Source organism: Pteropus alecto, unplaced genomic scaffold (assembly GCF_000325575.1).
Source record: "Pteropus alecto unplaced genomic scaffold, ASM32557v1 scaffold98, whole genome shotgun sequence".
Classification (NCBI taxonomy): Eukaryota; Metazoa; Chordata; class Mammalia; order Chiroptera; family Pteropodidae; genus Pteropus; species Pteropus alecto.
This window is the reverse complement of record NW_006443570.1, coordinates 12906020-12922670: the sequence shown is the minus strand read 5'-3', so window position 1 is coordinate 12922670 and position 16651 is coordinate 12906020. Positions and strand designations below refer to the sequence as shown.

The following is a 16651-nucleotide window of genomic DNA, read 5'->3' as shown; positions in this document are numbered from 1 at the left end:
TCTATGGCAGATTTTAATCTCTCATGGAGAAAGCTTTCCCAAAGAATGAAGTTTTCTAGAAAACATTTTAATTTTTAAAACATAGTCAATTGGTTGAAAATAAATTAATTTTTCTATAAGAGAATTTGTGAGTCAATCACAAGCCAAGATGGTAATGTTATTTTTTTATATGTGATGTATTTCACACACACACCACACACACACACACATACACATATTACACAATACTTGCTTAATAGCATGTTTAAGCAACTAATATTACTAAAGGCAATCAAATGTAACCTCACTTTATGGCTTGGGGACTAACAAGTTTATGTGTATTTGCAACATACTCATAAAGGATTGATAAGTATAAATAAAAACAAAATGCCAGACTTATCAAATTCATATTTTAAAAAATTACAGTTGGTTAACACACTGGGAAACTGGTAGTTTCATGCACTACTGGGAGGTATTAAATAATAGTTCACTGAAAGGCTTTTGGAAATATTTATCAAAGGCCTAGATTTAGCAATGACACTTCTAAGCAATTTAAGAATCTAGTTTCAGAAAATAATTACAATAAGAATTTTGTTATAGAGGTATTTCAACTCAGAAATACTGGGGAAAATTTTAAAGAACAACAGAAGATTGATTAAATACATTATATTTTTATTCACCATTGTATCCCAAGTATTTATTGAACAAATGAAGGAATAGATATGCTTTTAAAAGGGATATTGGACACAAATATTTTATGTTAAGGCAGATAGTCACAATATAAAATTTCATTTTTATTTTAAAAATGCATATATGTGAATATAAAATTTGTCAGGTTATATATCAAAGTTAATAATGGTTATTTCTCATGACAGACTAATTTTTATTTTCTTGTTTTCTATCTCTGAATTTTCTAAATTTCCTGTAATAAACATATATTGCTTTTATAACAATGATGTAATTTCAAACATTTTTGTAAATTTTAAATGATTTATACGAGAAATATATTCTCACAAAATTTTTAAAAATACATAAATAAAATGCATAAATATTGAAAAGTTCTTTCTTTCTGTTCCTATCTCCAACTATACTCCATTTCCAAGATGTAACTACTATTAATAGTTTGGTATATCCTTCTTGACCATTTTTCTACATATTTTATCATATGTGTGTATATTTTAAAAAATTTTTTATTTTGTTTATAAATGAGATTGCATTTCATGAATCCATAGAACCAAGGTCTACTTAGTCTTCATGAATATTTATATTTCTCTTTTGTTTTTAATGCTTCCATAAACATCCTTATACATATTTCAACACATACAGGTACAAGTATTTATCTGGAACAAAAACCAAAAAATCGAAGTGATAGGTTGATGAGAACTTAAAATCACCTTCCAACCTCCACTAGTTCTCAACGATTCATGTAGGTACCTACTGCTTACACTCATCAACAGTGGACATTACTTATCTTTTTAAATTTTAGTTGGATGAACAAAAAGTGGCACCTTATTGTTACTTTTCCTGATTATTAGTGCATTTGAACACCTTTTCAGATGTTAACTGGTCATTTTAATTTTTTCTGTTAATTGCCTTTTTTACTTTTGTATAAACCAAAAGTAAACATTTGTGGTACTCTTTATATTTTGCATGTTACCTTTATTTATTACATATGTTGCAATTATTTTCTCCCTGCTATTTTTTTCTTTCCTTTTCAAAAAAAATTTGAGGTATAATTTACATATGTGAGTATACAATTCAATTTTATAAAAGCTTGTCTATCACCATGCCACCTTGAACATGTCTATTCTTGTCTGGTCTCCCAAGCTAAGCAGGTTCGGGCCTGGTTAATACTTGGATGGGAGACCACCTAGGAATACCAGGTGCTGTAGGTGTTAAAAAAAATTTATAAAAGCTTACACTTGTGTCGTTTTTAAAAAACTTTATGTGTTTTAAGTTGTACAGAAGTATTTGTTTACTGTCAATCTATTTTATGGCTTCTAGATTTTTCATTACACTTAGGAAGGACTTCAACAGACCAAGTTTAGAATATTCTTTTATGTTTTTTCTGATACTTATTTTTCATTTTCTATGTTTAGCTTTCAAACCTGTTTAGAATTTAGTTTGTATTTGACGTGAAATTGTGATAGGATTTTGTCTTATTTTTCTAAATTACCTCAGTAATATGAGTGATTTTCACAAATCACTCATATGTAATACCATTTTTATCGTAAACTTAGTTTCTTTATATGAATGTGTCTGTTTCTGAGCTCTGTATTTGTTGCTTTAACTTAATTGTCTATTTTTGCACTATTGTCACAACTTTTTAATTATCATAGGTTTATAGGATACTTTCATAACTGGCAAGGTAATACCTCCTCATTTTTCTGTTTCCTATAGTTCTCTTATCGTCTCATTCAGTTTCTCTTCAATAAATAATTACAAATCAGCCTACCAAGTTCCATGAAAAATACTGAGATTTTGACCTAGATTACATTAAATTTACGGATAACTTGAAAGCTGATATCTTTATAATATTGGGTCTGCCAATACAAGAACATGGTATTTATCTCCATTGATTCTTTTTTTTTTTTTACTTTCATTGAAGTTCAGTATTTTATTTACATAAGTCATATTTTATTTATTTACATAAGTCATACACATTTCTTGTTAGGTTTATTCCTAGGCATTTATCTATTTCATATAATGCTGGGATATAAGAAATCTATTGATTTTTCTATATTGATCTTTATTTAGCTACTTTGTTAAATTAAATTCTTATTAGTTTTAGAGCTGTTTATTTTTCTAAGCAAACTATCATGTGGTCTGCATGACACTTTTGTCTCTGTTTCCAATATTTATTATTCTCATTTTTTTTCCTTTTCATATTGCATTGGCTTTCAGTATAACAGTAGTTATGTTGAATAGCCTACATGGTTCCAGATTTTGAAAGGAATGCTTATATGTTCGCTGCAGGTTTTTGATAAACTTTATCAAGTTAAGGAAGTTTACTTCTATTCCTAATTTACTAAAATTTGTTATTTTTTTGTGTATTTAATGAGGAATGGTGCTGAGTTATATTAAATGTTCTTTTTTGAGATGGGGATTGTTGAGGTTACCTTCTTTTCTTCTATTAATCTGATAATTTATAGAATATTAAATTATCTGTATTCCTGAGATAAATCTTAATTGGACATAATGCACTTATCTTTTAATGTATTACTGGATTTGATTTGTGAATATATTACTTAAATTTTTGAATTTTACATAAATGACATTGCCCTTGTCTAGTTTTGGTTTCACCCTAGGAGGCTATTAGGAAGCTTTAGCTCATTCCTTATATTCTGGAGCATTTTATCTATCAAAAGGAACAGTTTTGCCTTAAGGCTTTGTAGAACTCATCTGTAAAAAAACTAGGCTTGATGCTTTGTTATAGAACTTCTTCCCACTTCTAAAATTTCTTTTATTTTTGATTAAATTGTTTATTTTATAGAATAGATTTTGATAAGTTATACTTTTCTAGGAAGGCTTTTATTTCATTTAGATTTTCAAATTTTTGGTATGCAAATACAGCTTTAAATCTTTTTCAGTGTGTTTACTTCTTTTTTTTTTTTTTTTTCTGAATTGGCTTTGCCAAAGCTTTGTATATTTTACTGGTCTCAAAATAACCCTCCAATTTTTTGTTTTATTGATTGGATCTACTAATTTGGTCATTTCATTAATCTCTGCTTTCATTTTGATTATTTCCTCCTTTTAGGACTTATTGTATTGGTTTTTCCTTCCTAGTTCTCTTAGTTGCATGCTTAATTAATTCATTTTTAATCTTTCTTATTTTCCAACAAATGCAGTTAAGGCTCCAAAATTTTTCACAAATATCGCTCTGTCTGCATCCACAAGATGTTTTGCTTTTATTGGCTTCCATTTCTAAATAGTCCGTAATTTGATATAATAACATTTTTTTTTTCTATGCACAGAGATTTGGGGAGAGGGTAGCTATCCTTTAACTGTTAATTCCTAATCAATATTTTTATTGCACCATAATCAGAGATTGGTAGAATAAAATATTTTTGTTATTCTGGTATTTGTTAAAATTTCCCTTGTAGTTTAACACATGGCTAGCTCTAACAATCTTCCTTGATTGCTTGAAAAAATGTGTATTTTGTCTTTGTTGGGTATAATATTCTATGCGTATCATTTAGAACAGGTTTGTTTGATTGTGTAATTTACATCCTCTATATCATTTTTTGTGTGTGTGTACTTGATTATCTGATTTCTGAGAGAGAATTGTTAGAATCTCTCATTCAGTGGATTTGTCAATTTCTCCTTGTATTTCTATCAAATTTTACTTAATAGTATATATTTCAAACCTATATTCTTAGTTGATAAAAGTTCAAAATTCTTATTTCTTCTTGGTGCGCTGTACTTTTTATCAATATGGAAAATCCTTCTTTGTCCTTTTGGTTGCTTTTCACTTTTTAGACTGAAACTAGTATTTTGTCTGAAAATAAAATTGCTGTATCTGCTTTCTTTCTGTTAGCACTTACATGGGATAGATTTTTCCATTTCTTTATTTTAAATGTTTCTTTATCATTTTATAATATATGTTTCTTGTAAATAGCAATATAGCAAAATTTTTGAAAAACCAATTGGAATTTTTATCTTTTAGTTGGAGAATTTAACCTATTTACATTAATTGTGATACTGGTATATTCAGACTTAATCCTGCTGGTTTATTATATGTTTTCCATTTACTATGATTTCTTACTGTTGCTTTTTTCTTCTTTATTGCCTTTTGGGTTGATTTAGTTCTCCTTTTTCTTTTTATTGTCTTGGAAACTATATATTACTATTTTTTTAATAGCTACTCTTATATTTTTAACATTAATTTAAAATTTTTTATGTTTCTATCATTTTTTTCTATCAGTCTTTGTATCCACACACCTCTTACCCCCAACAACATGAGTCTTAGTAAGCATTTAGTCACTTCCCTCTACTTTCCTCTTTCCCCTTCTATTGCCCATGCTGAAATTATCTGGTATTTTACTAACAGATTGTTGTTAATTATTTTTATTATTCATGAACATCATTAGACCCACTTTAGGTTTTGTTTTTTGCTTATAACTTGTTTTTTTTTTTTTATATCTCATATAGTCCTATGAATTCCTTTGGTGGGCGAAAGAGCTGAGTTGCATTGTTTAGTAATTCTCTAAATAGAAGGTTGATGGGTGATAAGCTTCCAAGTCTTACCATGTCTGAGATTGTCTTAATTTTGCCCCCTTCCCCCCGCCCCAATAAAATGTGAATTTAGCTGGGAATAAGATTTAGTTTTAACATAATTTCCCCTCATTCTATTGAGGTATTCTTTCATTGTTTTTTGTTATCCAGCCTTCGTAATGAAACATATAATGCCGAGCTGATATCTATTCCTTTGTAGATTATTTGTTTTTTCATTCCTTATCCTTGATATTCTGATGTAGGCCCTTTCAATATGAAGTCTTCTGTTTTCTTTAGACCTAGAAAATTTTCTTTTATTATTTCTTCGATTATCTTTTTCCTTTTATCTTTTGTGTTCTCTTTGAGGGATTCTTAAAAATATGTAATCTGATTAACTTTTATTCTTTCGAATGTATGTTTTCTTACATTTTATGATTTGGGAGGAGGAGAAGTAGGCATATAACCAGATCACAACCTTAATTCAATCTCTCTACACATTATTAAGGAAATTTAAAAATAAATTTCAAATTACACCTTTGACGTGATTGAATTTGAGCTCTGGCTATTTTCTCAAAGAATCTTATTCGTCTAACTTTTGATAGATTCTCTGAAGAGAATCTTATAGTAGTTTTCACTCATTGAGCTAGTATTTATTTAGTGCCTAATTTTTGTCTGGCATTGTTCTAGGTCCTGAAGATCCAAAGTTGAAAAAAGGCCACAAGTATATAGTCTGACATAGTTTCTCAATCTTGGTACTATTAACATTTTTGACTGGATAATTCTTTGTTGTGGGAGGCTGTCCTGGGCATTATGGTATGCTTAGCAACATCTCTTGCTTCTACCTATTAGATGCCAGTAGCACTTCCCCCTCCCCTGTGTGACAATCAAAAACATCTCCCAACATTTCCAAATGCCTCCAGATGGTCAAAACTGTCCCCTCTCCCCGCAAAGCACTGGTCTAGTAGAAGAAATAGCTAACCTAACAAAGGGAGTATGCTATTGGAAGAATATATACAGCATAGAATTGGCACAAAAAGAGTAATAGATAACCCTATCTGGAGTTCAGGAAAGACTTTAAGAAATAGAAGATCCTTGGCCTGAGTCTTAAAGGAAGAGTTAGGTGTTTATCAGGCAAACAAGAAAGACAGAAGGAGAAATTGTAATATTAGAGAGAAAGCATGTGAAAACAGAAAAGTGAAATAGTTTGATCTATTTGGAGAACTCTAGTTCAATGTATGGTTGAAACATAGATTTGAGAGCTGTGGTGAATGGAGAAGGAAGCAATAAACCTGAAGAGGTAGTGAGAGACAGGGTTATAAAAGAACTTGCAGGCCATGCTAAGAAAATTTGGCCTTTATTGAGTCATGATGGCAAACCACTGAAAATATTAAGCAAGAAAATGGCATTTTAGAAGGGCAATTTTTTAAATAAGCAGGGAATGGTTTAGAAGGAGGTAAGATTGGAAATAGATTAGTTGGAAGACGGTTACAATAGCCAAGTTAAGGGCCTAAACTAGAGCTGTGGTGGCTAAAGAGATGGGAAATGGCACTAGCATTATGTAGGAGGTAGAACTGATAAGATTTAGTGATTGCTTAGCTATGTAAGGAACTGAGAGGAGTCAAAGACAATGTCAGATTTTGGTGAAAAGAGAGGGTAAATGAGGAAATTCTTAGTGAACCGTGATTACAGGCAGAAAATTCAAATAAAAACCCCTGGGACAAAAACAAAAAACAAAACCCCCAAACCCACCCTGAGTATCTTATAGATCCATAGGTCTAAACACAATAGACAGTAAGTAAATTGGCAGTTATTAGAAAACCAGAACTGACCTCAAAAAACTTTGAATTATTTTCTAAATATTTACTTGTGGTCTTTTTATTCCAAAACTTCAAGAGAATACTTCGAATATATATATATATATTTCAAATGGCCCACTGTTGAGTCAACTCTTCTTTTTTTCCACTGGAAAATAATTTTTATTGAGACCCTACCAGCTGTACAATCTGTTCTTGACATTAAGCTCCTTCTTTCTTTGCAATTCGGTCTTTCTTAATGGTCCCATGAATGCTTTCTTCTCCTCCACTGTCTGGAAACAGCCATGGCCAAATTTGGAGGTAGTGTCAATGAATTTAAAGCCAATCTTCTTGAGGGCCTGCTGTTTGGTCTGCACCAACAAGAACTTGCTGAGAGTGAGCACTCGCTTCTTGGTTCCCATCACACAGCCTTTCAGTATGATGAAATCATTGGTCACTTCACCGTAATGGACAAAGCCACCCAGAGGGTTGATGCTCTTGTCAGATAGGTCGTAATCAGCGGAGGCATTGTTCTCGATGAGTTTGCCATCCTTGATGAGGTAGCCCTGGCCAATCTTACAGATCTTGTTGATCTCAGTGCGGCGACGGTAGCCTTTCCACCCAGCCCAGGCCACAGAGAAGGCCACTTGGGCAGGATGCCATGCCCTAATACAGGTAACCTTGCTCAGCCCTCAGTGGGTCTTACAGGGCAGCTTCTTGCTGTGCCAGCGGCTGGTGAACCCTTTGTAACTTTTGCCCTTGGTCACTCCAATCACATTGATCATCTCATCCTGTCCAAACACTTGGTTCACAAGGACCTGCTGCTGCAGCCTCTCACAGGCCCAGTCCAGTTTTTCAGCCACAGTGCCTCCATTCACCTGAGGTGGGCCTTCTCCTGGTGTAGAGGAAGCAAGTGCATCTGGGTGTGGATGATGATACGGATAACCTGGCAGTACTTCTTCATGCTGTTGAAGCCCTTCTCCAGCTGCCTCTTGCCATCATTATCCTGCCACTTCTTGCAGTATTGGGTGAGGGCTTTCTTCTTAGATCTATGCTGGTTCTTATAGAAGCACCTTTTGCTCTCATTTCTGATATGCTCAGCAAAGATGGTCTTGAACGTACAAAGTCCTCAAGGGGTTTCCACGTAGCTCACAATGCCCACAATCACCATGGACGGAGTCTCCACAATGGTCACAGTCTCTACAACTTCCTTCTCATTCTCCTTGGATCCTGGACTATTTACCTCCTGCACGATGTAGGTCACGCCAGCCTTGTAGCCCAGTAAGGCTGTGAGGTGGACAGTCTTGGAAAGGTCATCCTTGGGGAAGCTCTTCACCTTCCCATGGTTCCGGGCTGCTGCATTTCTGAGGTGAGAAGCAGAGAACTTCCTGGGAGTAGAGAACTTACTGTGAGACATCCTACTGCCAAGTGCTGCCGGTAGAGCAAGTTAACTCATTTTTGACACATTATTTTGGCTGTTACCCAAGACTGAAATTTTAAGCCAAGATTAGGCAACGAGGACTAACATTTTTTCACTTATTAATGACATAAAAATAGACAGTTCTACAAGTAACTAATGACTAAGTTCTACAAATAACCATAATGCCCAATCATTTAAGGGAGGAATAACTTTGCAGCATCTTAGTTGAAGAACTATGGTACTGAGGACCTCTACTGTTGAGAATATGAATGGCTTCAAAGTTAAAATTAAATATTCAGTGAAACATCAGACAGGCATGGATAATCTACAGCCTGGCCAAAGTTCAGGAATTATTTTCAGAGGCACACAGATAGTTGTGTCACTGGAGCCTACACAGAAATGCTTATAAGGTAGAATCTAGGTCTCCTCCCACCTCCTGGAATACATCTTCACTTTCCGGTGCTCAGCATCCTTGTGCTGTCTTCTGGCCTATGAGTCTGTATTCGACCCAATTTCTACAAACACAGAGGAGGCTCACACCATCTCTAGAACCATATAATCACATTCACGACATGCAACGTGTGCAATTTTTTTTTACAGTTTTTCTAAGGCTTTTTCGAGGAACATTTACAAAGCAAATTTAATGTTTACGCAATTTAAATCCATTGATATTAAGAGTTGGAAGTAATCTATTGTCTAATTTCTTCCAGTCTATGCTTTGATGCCTTAGAAAGGGGAGAGAGTGTTTCTTCTGTACAACCTCTGCCTCTAGAAAGAAGAGTTCCATCTAAAATGATTAATATTTAGAAATACAAAATTGTCAATAGAAATATTTCCTTTTCCAGATAAATTTTCCTTTAGGTAGTCTACCCAGATGGCTACATGTTGACTAAAAGCACCAGATTCTCCTACAATTTACTCCCTAATAAAGTCTGAATCCAAAAGATGTTTGATTCCGCCAAGTCATTGAGCCTAGGACATTTCCCTTCAGATTTCCTTACAGTTATCACAAAAGATTTTTAAACAGTATGATTATTTTTAAAGTGGTTGTGTGTGTGTGTGTGTGTGTGTGTGTGTGTGTGTGTGTGTGTGTGTATGAGAGAGAGAGAAGTTTTTCTCAGATGCCACAAGCTATAGGACTGGGAAGGATTTCTTTTGTAATTATATTTAATATATGCATAGGTATGGCCTTTTATATAATGAACTTTCTTTTTAAGGTCACCTTAGTTTCACTTTTTCCATGATATTCATTTGTAGCAATTAAACTGACCCAAGGACCTCTCCAGGTATAGTTTGACTAATAACTATCAGACACACTAAGGCTTGAATTTGGGCTCTGCTATTTATTAGTTTATTGTTCAAGTTACTTAACCTCTCAGACTCTGTTTTCTCCTCTGTTAAAAATGGGGGGATGCAATATTTACTTTGCAGGTTTTATGAAGTTTGAATAAGTTAGCATCTATGAAAACATATATGATGGAGACTGGCACAAAATTAATGCTCAATATATCTAAGTTTCCTTTCTCTTCCTTTCACTTCTCTTTATAAAGAACACAATAGTCACTTCAAAGTGAGAGTTATCTGTGTTAAAAAAAAATGCCTAGGTAGGGTCCTTTATCAACATCATGTTTTCAAGTCAAATGTGAGTCAAATAAAGTTCATCTCTCTATCAGGTTGTGTTCTTACCACAAAAAAGGCAGTCAAATTAGAGTTGATGCCAATAAAAGGAAGTGGGTATTAGAGGGTTTGGTTGTATGCATAAAGTACCAAAGGCATAATCCATTTTGTATAAGGAATTCAATAGAATTACAAAAGAGTTTAGTCAGCTCCCACAGTCACCTGTGAATATGTGGTTCGGTACAGGGGTTGATGAGAAATCCCAAACACAGAGGAAGATCATACCATCTAAAGCACCGTTTAATCACATTCACTACATGTAACATGTACATTTAGACACCCTTTGCAAAGGAAGTTCAACAGCTCCTATGACTCACCTTTGAAGATTCAGAGTTAGGTCATCCCATCACAAACTTTTTTGTTAAAAAGATATCTCAAACCGTATGCAGAAAACCATATACTATAATATAAATTTAAGCTAGTACATAAACGTATTTTTACATTGCCAGGAGATTTTGTTGTTTTCGATGCTTAGGGTGAAATGTAAAAGCTGACTGCTCCTATTCAATTTGAAAATGAAGTGGAAGCAGCAATCTGGTTGAAGGAACAGTGGGTTAGCAATCAGGAAATCAAGGATCTAAACTTTGCTCATGTCATTGTATATCAGTGGGACCTAGGAAGAGTTCTCTAAATACAGTGTTTCAGTTTCCTCACCAAAATGCTCTAAATAATTCTGGTTTATATCTCAAAGGGAAAAGATAATAAGCATAAAATACTTTGCAATCTTCCTTAAGACAGTGTTGCATAAATCCCAATCATTACTACCACTAATACACTAGGATAATAGTACCTGCAGGGAGAGAGAGAAAGAGAGAGAGCAAGGAATTAATCACCTCAAATCCTTCAAGTTATGTGTCAAGTCAAGGGCAAGTGAAAGATATACAGACTTTAGAACTGCTGTCAGATTGATTTTATATAAGCCGCAGGCACTCACTGTGAAAATTTTGCTTCTCAGAAAATGATTCTGAATTCCAAATAACCTCATTGCTATGAGAAATATGGTCTTGACTAGCTTCCTCTTCTGAGGCTTTAAATTGTGGCAACAGTGTTGTGATCCCCACTTAAGCTGAAGTACATGTGCAGGATTGTGCTGTCAACATAACCAGGAGGAAAGATGCTTACACTAACTAAGAAAACCATTTCCAGCTAGGATTAGAAAATGTCTTCCTAAATTCAAACTATAACTTTTATCTTAGATTTCACCTCCAACTCACATGGTCATATGCAGATCAAATGTTTAGACTGATAAATGCAGATCGCTTGTGTAAGGGACTCACTCATTGACAGAGCCCAGAATCCAAAGGTGATTAGTCCACTAAAGAGGGAAGATGAGCACCAGACAACCTTGTTTGTCATTTTGCCACTTAATCACATAAATCCCTTAACAAGAAGTTCATCTGCATGGCAGGAAATTAAACATGGACAAAAATAAAACCAGAGCTCCCAAATCAGTTCAGACACCTGTTCCATGAGAGCAAATGCAATAAAATTGTGGGTAGCATTTTTTTTTTTCCTGTAAATATTCTTAAGGTTTTTGACACACATACTTTGGGATGCATTTTCATAAGGGTGCTGCTTTTTCTACAATGTAGATAAAAGTTACATTCCAGGTAAAAAGCAGACTAGATTCTAACTGAAAACAAATAGAGTATTTTCTAACTGTGTTACTAAATCATAAGTAATATATTTCCTATTTCAGAAGGAAGCCCATTTAGAGATTTCTTTTAACTGCATCAAAAACACTAAAAGAGACCTATGTTTCTACACACACACTTATATTTAATTCTGATCAAATTTTCCTCATGATTTTTACATTGTTTAAATGAATTCTTGGTAAGACAGACTTTTAAATCCTAGTATATGAGAGTATTATTTAAAAATATTTTTATCCAAATGAAAAATATCAATTTAAAGAATGTAAATTTTAACTGCATCAAAAACACTAAAAGAGACCTATGTTTCTACACACACACTTATATTTAATTCTGATCAAATTTTCCTCATGATTTTTACATTGTTTAAATGAATTCTTGGTAAGACAGACTTTTAAATCCTAGTATATGAGAGTATTATTTAAAAATATTTTTATCCAAATGAAAAATATCAATTTAAAGAATGTAAATTTTTTTCTTAAAAAAAAAAAAAAAACACAGCCACAGTCTTGTGCCATCATTTGATAACTGTTTTTCTCCTATGTTCCATTTTATAGTTAAAACTTCAGATATAAAAACATGTACAAATCAGTTAAACATTTGAGAAAATGTTAGTGAAGAAGTAAAGCAGAAAATGCTCTCTTCTGAGAAAAATCTACTATTTACAGGCAGTGGTAATTAAAATTTTTTAGTTTAAAAATAATTTTAAATAGAAAATCTTTCATTAGAGTTAACTTTAAGCAGACTTCAGTTTTCCTTTAACAGTGCAAATGTATAGAAAAATCCCAGAGATGTTCAAATGCATCAGGCACCTATAGAGCAACATCCAAACAGATACAACTCAGAAAAGCTACATGGAGGTTTTTCGTGGCTACCGGAGGGAGTCAGCTCAGAGTACCACAACTCTTTTCAAAACATACCAAAGTAGGGAATAAAGCATTCAAACACAAAATGAGCAGTCAACAAGAGTTGCAAAAGAGTCTTTTACCTAATTAAAAGCTTAAATTTACAGAACTTCAGAGCATTGCCGTGTTAGCTTAACTTTGCCAAAATAATCAAGCAGAATGAAGCAAAACAAATAGGGAACAACAAGCCTACCACTCTGGTTTTGATTTGCTGCCCATTACAGTTCAGAGGTTTGGCCTGCTTGAGCAAGGCTGCTTTCAAACGTCTTCCAAATGCCCTGTAATGACACCTAATTTTACATTTAACTCTTGGAGGGAAAAGTTGTTTTCCTTGTGATAGTATTTGTTCTATTTGAACATTATCAAACTCTTTGTTCTAATCCAATGGGTGGTGGGGCGGGGAACATAATAAGGCTCATCTAGAGGCTTTTCCTAGTTAGGGAGGTGACTGAAAAGATTTAGGTCTTTAGCCTGTCTTTAAATCTTCTAAATGAAAGATGATTTACAATTAAGCTATGAAAATGTGAACACTCTCAAGTCTGGAAAGTTTCAGTCTGAATTCAGGTATCCTAAATCAATGCAAAAGACTCTGTCTCACAGAACCAAATCTTACAAAAATCAGCCTTTATGCTCAATTCTTGTTAATAAATTATAAAGAGTTTACATACTATGTTTAAGTTGAGCTAGTTTCAGCTGAGACACTATCAGTATTTCCCCATAATATGTCATGAAAAGAATAATAGGGCTTATATTTAAAGCTAAAATAGCGTGAAGTGCTAGGAAATTGTCACACAAAGATCATTTTCCTTAAGAAAAAAATGATTATACTTTTAATATCTGATAAATTGAAATAGGAAGATAAGTTTTGCTAGGCTATTCAGAAGACTTCTCCAGGTTTAGTTGCAAATTAAGGTAAATATTTACAAACGGAACCCTCAGAATTGTTTAAATTTTCAACCAGTTTCGGATTTTTGAGTTTGGAAGTCTCATGAGCATAAACTTCCCTTCTCTGTACTCAGTCAATATCTTTGTCCTTGTTTGGAGATCTTATTTCTGTTCAACAAGCTATACAAGTAGAAGAAAGACCATGGTTAGAATCCTGGATTTGGAGCCAGGCTATATAACTTTAGGCAAGTTTATTTTCACTGGAGCTCATTTTTCTTGCCTGGAAAACAATAGAATTGAACCAACTATCTCTAAGATTTCATTCCAGTTTAAAATCTGAGTTCTCAGCAAAGGAAGAGTACTGGGCAATGGCGCTGACATATCACATTACCCGGGTCTCTCAGCAGATCTTGCTATAAAACTACCCAACCAACTGAATGTTGAAACAATAACTAAAGGCCAAAAAACTAGATTTGAAAAAAAAAAAAATGAGGCTTAATAAACTAGACAGATCAAATCTAGAGAGAGAAAAGTATGTAGAAAAAGTTGTTGCACATGGCGTAGGTATGCATAAGTTCCACTTCAGATAGTAGAAAAAGAAAGAGAGAATACAAACCCAGAAAGAAGCGTGTGACAAGAATGAATTTTACAAAGCTGTGTAGAAGTGACACTGTCCACAAATAAAGAGATAAAATTTCTCAAAAACGAGGGTGATGTACTCACACTTTTTTTGTCCTAGAGACAATATAGGTAGTGGCTAGAACACTGAACTAGGATGCAGAAGACAGATGCTACTGTAGTTTAGATTCTGCTATTTATTAGGAACATGTGACAGAGAAGTCGCTTCACCTGTCTAGATGTTTTACTCATCTGTAAGAAGAAGGGGTGAGGCTTGATCTTTAAAGTTCCTCAGCGATCTTAAGTTTTATAATTTGACATGATTAAACAAAAGCATCCTTCAATGAAGTTAGCTGGGAATCTAAAAAAGGCCTTAAAAGTTAAAGATAATAATATCCACTTCATTCATTTTAGAAAATTTAATGAAATGTTAACTGTGAAAGTGTTTTAAGCTGCAAAATGCTATACAAATGATAATGGTAGATATTATTTATTAGCATTTCAGAAAAATGAGGAGTTAATATTGATGAAAATTTCAGCAACGTCATAGTTAACACGTACTTTCTGAGTAAATAAATAGATTCAAAGTAACATGTCCAACCTCATAATGAGAACATTGATAAACAGATTTGAAGATGGAAGCGGGGAAATCCCATATCCCCATTGTGGAGAATGTGGGCAAATAGGAAGCCTAGTTCAATAACAAAGCAGGAGAATGTTCGAAAGAATTATTTTTTCCCCCACAGAAGACTTTCTACCTTGAAGATCTTTTGGTTTCAAAAAACATTTAAGTGTCAGCTATGTGCAAGACTTTATGTTAACTTCTCAAGCATGGAGAATAGGTGTTCTAGGATAAATAAGACAGTTCCTGCCCTCCAGCAGCTTACCATTAATTTGGGTGAATAAGAAATACATACCAACTATAATATTATGTGACAAGTACTGTAACAGAGTAGGACACGTTTAAGAGCTTTTGCTTCTATTTTTAAACAGTCATGTACCTCATAAAGACGTTTAAGTCAACAACTGACCAACAACGGTGGTCCTATAAAATTATAATAGAGCTGAAAAATTCCTACCCCCCTGGTGACAGTGTAACCATCCTAATGTCATAGCACAACACATTCCTCACATGTTTGTGGTGATGTTGCTGTAAACAAACTACTGCCCTGCCAGTCATATAAAAGCATAGTACATACAATTATATACAGTACTTGAAAATGACAGGAAAGGACTATGCTATGATTTACATATTCACTATACTATACTTTTATCATTTTAGAGTATACCGTTTCTGCTTATATATAAAATTTTCTTTTTGCTGCAAAATAGTATGCTGTGTTATTAGTGGGAATAATTCTGTTTGGGAAGGATGAAGAGAAAAGAATGGAGAATAGTTTTTGTAGGAGATAATATTTGCTTTCTTTGAAAGATAGATAGGGTTTCATTAAGCTAAAAGGGTAAGAAAGGCATTCCAGGCAGATGACTGAGAGAGTGTTCCAGAGTGAAAATATAAGTGAGAACCAAAATCCAAGAGACAAAAATTGAGTGACCAAGTAATAGTTAAAGTTTTAATTGTTTGAGCGATAAGAGAAGTTATCACCTTCACAATTACAACGCATTTTTTTAAAGGTGGTATTCTTGGGCAGATTTTTTTATATAACAGCATTGTCAACTCCAAAAAGTGTCAACATGAATACATGTTTTTTGCTGGGTATTTTACAAAGGAAATGTAAAAAGATAAGAAAATGATCCTTTCAGAGCTTAAGTGTAGACTAATGCAGTTTGGGAGACATCATACACTTTAAAAAAATATTTCATGTCTTAATTTGAACTCTAAAGTGGGCTTAACAGCATCGCTGCCTACAATAAATCGTACCAAAAGTTATGTAGTTAAATATATATATTTAGGGCTTGGACTCTTAGTCTAACTGAAATTATGTTTAAGAGGTTTCGCTTCTATTTTTAAACAACATCAGGCATGTAGCGGAGTTAACTTTTCTCACTATGGCTCCAGCATGAATCTTACTTCCATCTTTTCCCAGTGCATTCTTTTAGGGATGTGGTGTATATTTTACTTGCTTTTCTGTCACATGTGACTGCTCGCTAATTAGCCAGGTTGAAATATCTTTCCAAACCTATCCTCACCATGAGTTAATCAACCTAAGTAGTCGCTTTTGAGTGCTGCAATGTAAAGCATACTATCCCGGACACATTCCCAGATCCTACTGGCTTAGGTCCAGAGTTTGGAACTGGAAATTCAATCAGAACCATGCTTTTCTATGGAATTTGACCTTATATTATTTTTAACACATGCAGTCCAACAGAAACAAATAGCCATGAAAAAGAACCTCACATATTAAGCACATAGCAAGCTGTTAGGTAAACGTGCCATATTATGCCAAGTATATCGCTGCTATGAACGACATTATCCTCCAGGTCTCTCATGGAGGAGATTCATTTAGCATCTTTGCTGTTAGAAAATATAAACCTATCCATTTGAATACA

At 33.7% G+C, this 16651-nt stretch overlaps 1 pseudogene; it reads right to left on the bottom strand.

The window, feature by feature from the left end:
* Window positions 1–7208: 7208 nt before the first annotated feature.
* LOC102890703 lies at window positions 7209–8403 on the bottom strand (annotated as a pseudogene).
* Window positions 8404–16651: the final 8248 nt, after the last annotated feature.